Raw genomic sequence first — 4973 nt, 5'->3', positions numbered from 1 at the left:
ACAAGGGTCAGGTATCAAACCAGTAATGATTTTTCAGGATATGGTTCTTTGATGTTACTAAGAATGAATGGAGTATAAAAGTTTCTGTGTTTTCAAACCATCTTCTTCTGGTGCTTGGTGTTTGCTAGTTAAACATTTGGGAAATAGTATCATATTTGTGTGGTTTGGTGTCTGAGGATCAACAAAGGATGGTTTACAAAGAACAAGGCTTACGACTCAAGATCAAGAAAAAATCAGGGATTCAAGGGTAAATAATTTAATGCACTTGCAATGTAAACAAGAGTTATTTTGAATAATAGCGATATGTTATAAAACAGTTCGAAAACATTGGTAATATATCTTTGAAGAAAAGTTCAGAAATACTTTCCTTACAAGGCTTTACAACTATTGCTGATCAACTCTGAGCTGACTTTGCTGCTCAGGCTCTAACATCCAATCACTAGATCCCATTAGATTCGATTTCGACACTCAGGTCTTCCTGTTGGAACTCTACGGAGCTCGTCGACTGACCACTAGGTTATCTTTAGTCCATCGCCCACTTTCAGGTTCCCGACTATAACCTACAGGGTCGAAATACCCTACGTTAGACGTCTAGGTATGCTTGACATATCCTCGATACTAATTCTTACCTAACGATATTCAAACCCGGCTCGTAATTATTCATATTAGAATAACACAGAAAACAATTAGGGTTCATATTCTCGAAATCGATCCAGTGTTCATTTTCAGAAAATACGTATACTTGTCATTTTGCGAAATTAGGGTTACCGTGTTTTGGTCAAAACATACAACACAACATACAATCAGGTTCTGTATAAAACATACATATATGTATTTACTTATACTTGCTCGACGTCCCGATAATCCTCGGATACGCTCCCGTATTTCCGTAGTTCGGTTTTCCCGGAAACCGGGCAGCATCTCCTTTGATTATCGGCTAACCCGTCGAACATCCCGACGTCAAATCAATTCACTACAATTACAATGACAATCCAATCACAATCCAAATTCACGAATCCCAATCACCTATTTATACCAATAATACCCGTCGAAATCCATAAATTCTTAAATTTGATATCAACTACAATTACTAATTATTATTCGTATTCTATATTTTTAATTTGTAGGACTCAGAATATTCATCATAGTCCACCGTCAACTCATCGTAATTCATTGTTGACGGCAGCAAAATTCGTCGGTACCCGGATATGTCGGGTGTCCTCACGAACTTCGCCAATTAATTCTCGAATAATATTCGAATAAATTTTTATAGTAATTATCGAATCAGTTATAACATACATCAGTGAAAAAAAGAATCTGGAATTTGAACCAACCTCCGGCTCACGCACATGCGTGTGACCGGAAAGAAAGAATCAACAGCAATCAGCAAAGCCAAAAACGGCAAACACAAAGCATCCACCACGAAGCTAACCCACTAATCCGACCACGAGCATATACATACATATAAGTATATATACATGCGCACAACGGAAACTACCAGGAGAATAGGTGGCATCTTACCGGAATAATACGGGGCCATCCACAAGTCGAGCGAGAGGGGAATAGAGGGAAGGGAGATAGGACAGAAGAGGGAGTAGAATCGAGAGGGAAGGAACCACCAGGGAAAGCACCCCCACCCCCGCTCTCTCTACTTAATCTCTCATTTGTGTTGTGTGTTTTTTATTTTGTGTTCTGTTTTTTTTTAACCAATCAGTAACTAGCAGATGTCACATAAGTTTGTGAAAATGTGACACGAATCAGTTTCCTGGCCACGTAATTCCGGAATGCCCCAATTTTTGTCCTGCTTTCTATATTTTATTGAACCAAGTTGCGCATAAATAAATTTATAAAATTACGAAATCTGTCTTAAAATTTTCTAAAAACCCCGAAACTAATAAAATAAAATTTTTATAATTTTTAAAGCATGTTTGAAACGCAACTCATACCCGGATTTCACAATTAACGAACCGAGCTGCACTTAAAACAGATTCAGAAAATTACAAAATTAGTCTTAAAATATTACAGATATCCCGAAATTGATAAAAATAGAATTTTCAAAATTTTAGAACAATTTTCGAAGTGTACTTTATACCCGCTTTTATCAATTAAACGAAACAACGTGCGGGTGAAATTATTCCCAAAAATTTCCAAAATAATTTTAAAATTCTCAGAATATTCAAAGCTTAAATAAATATGAGTTTCATAATTTTTGAAGAGTTTTAGAATTAAATATGGATTTTACCAATAAAAACAATCAGAAAATCATTTAAAGATAAATAATTAATAAAATATTGATTTCTAAATTTTATAAAATCCCAAAAATAATTATTGTAATTATAAAACCTTAAAAATAATTTTAAAGACATTTCAAATATTTATAACATAGATTTGCATTAAATCCACTTTTAAAAGTGAAAACAATTCAATACAATTCCATAATTAATTACGCGAATAATCCAATACACCATAAATCACATATGGATAATAATCAATCAACACATAGCGGTCAAAATCAACACACATATCTTATTTATTTAATAATTTCCATAATTGCACAATTAACTAATTCAAAAAGATTACACGAGTCGGTATAGTTGGCACTCCACACTGTTCTTTAAACATTTTGTCAAAACCATTCGTGTACCATTACACAAACCCATTATCTGGTTAAGATTCCTCATCAACATAACTACAACTCCTACCTTTAATTTCAAATCATGATTCGAAATAGAAGGCATATTAATAAAATTGAGATACTCAATTGGGAAAGAAGATTCATAGTCATTATCATCGTTTCCTGTCTCAGTATCAATAGAATCTTGGCTAAGGTAAGAATGCATGATACCTGGAATTAGATTTAAAACATGAGAATTTACTTCATCAATAATTGCATTTGTCGGTGTGAGGATGACTCTTTCCTTGAGATATGATTCAGTAGTGTAGTTTTTCATAAAATCTGGATATGTGACATTGACAATATCTTTCACTGTTTCGTTTTCTTCTCCACCAAATATTTCCTTGGAATGATGAAATCTGGATCCTTATAAATGTTATCTGGATGTATATTATGCACCTTGCCGTCGCCTACATCAAGAACCTATTTTGCAAATTCTGCAATTTTCTGGTTCTCGTCAGCATTCATACTGCATCCTAGATGCATATTCTGGTGGAGCACAAAAACTTTGCAATGGTTCCAGAGGCTTGACTGGTTAACAGAAGATTGCACAACTTCTGTTCTAGAAGCCTTTGGAATAACATGCAAGATTTGCCGAAAATTGCCTCCAAAAACAACCGTTATTCCAGCAAATGGAATATTCTTATTTCTAGGATGAACTGATGCCATTATATCTCGAAAGCAGTGATCAACAGATTCAACCCGGAAGAAGTGTTGCAGCTATGCCGGATGATGCTACTGGAAGTACTATTTTTCCTTCACCACGTAAACGACAACATAATGTTTTCCATAAAAATGTCTTTCCACATCCGCCATTGCCATATACAAAAAAGAGACCTCCTTTTCCTTTATTGACAACTTATAATACTGAATTGTACACCTGTAGTTGCTCACTATTTAAACTCTGAAAGTTTTTGGAATGCTCTTCAAATTGTTGATTCTTGTCATATCTGGTCTCCTCCTCAATTAGCCGGTTAGTCATACTATGCATGTAGATATCTTCAGGATATGGCATATTTGGAAAATCTTTTAGGGACTTGCCAACACCATTTAACAGCTTTTCTACCTCCGTCGTGTTATCATAAAATACTCCAGTTAACATGCATATGTTGAAGTTAATTATTTTGAAAAAAATGTAAAGATAAACTGTATATGAATAATTATTATTAAAAAGTACATGTAGGTGTATAGTTCTCAAAATCAGCGTCAAAAAGTTTGAGCTCCACATTATCGGACTTCTTCCGTTTGTTGTACAAAATGTCATCAGACAAAAATTTCCAGTTATCGGTCCATAATTTAAGAGGATCTGCTACTGGATAGTTGGTCAATATATGAACAAACATTGAACGAAGCTGAAAAGGCATGCCAGATTCCGCATTTTCTTGAAGTGCAGAGTGCCATTGATTTCCATCCTTAAGGAGACCTAGTACCTCACATGCTTCTTTATATGTGTTATATGTTCGACCATTAATAGTTCTCAAATCATGAAAAGAAGTTGCAGCTTTATTGCGCAAAAGAAGCATTCTAAAAAAAATGTATCTTCTTGTGATGCATGAACTTCTGTTAACCTTTTGATGACAATTCCTCTTTCACGTTGTTTCCACTTAGACTGCCCAGGTAGCAAAGTAAAACCTCGTGGGAACTCCTAGTAAGTGTAATCCTGAGCACCGGGAATAGTTTTGTTGGCCATAAACCATGCTTCTAACTTACTTTTCCTGTTTGATGCCTTAATTGCTACTTATAAGGTATAACAAATTGATTGTCCGGTTGTTGCTTGTTCTTCTCAACAGTCCTGTCCATCCTTCTCCTTCGATAAACAGGAAGTCCACAGTCATCAAAGAATGTCTGACCAATGTACCTATGTGTAAAATTGGTTTACACACAAATATAATTAGTTCTCCTTTTATATTTACCATAATGATGATATTTTTTCCAAAAAACTTTGGAAAATTTATTGCAAATACATAAAAGTATGTCCACATGGTCATGTATCATGTAATTGATTTGAATATACCTCTTTGGGAAATGATGACCGTATTTTCCATCTGACATACACGGAGAATACAAAAAATCCTATCCACATGGCCCATGTATCATGTAATTTTTAACAGCATTGTACCCGGCCGGGTCAGTTTCCTTATACGGGATTTCAGCACACACCAACTCATCAATCTACTCTATCGTATTGGAACGATCATCAGGATATAGCCAAATTAACATATGAGCGTGAGGTAATCCTCTGTTCTGGAATTCAATCACATACATAAGTGTTACAAAATGAATTAGTAGAGTATATAGT

The sequence above is a fragment of the Apium graveolens genome, chromosome 6 (genome assembly GCF_009905375.1).
Source record: "Apium graveolens cultivar Ventura chromosome 6, ASM990537v1, whole genome shotgun sequence".
Classification (NCBI taxonomy): Eukaryota; Viridiplantae; Streptophyta; class Magnoliopsida; order Apiales; family Apiaceae; genus Apium; species Apium graveolens.
This window is presented reverse-complemented; position numbering follows the sequence as displayed.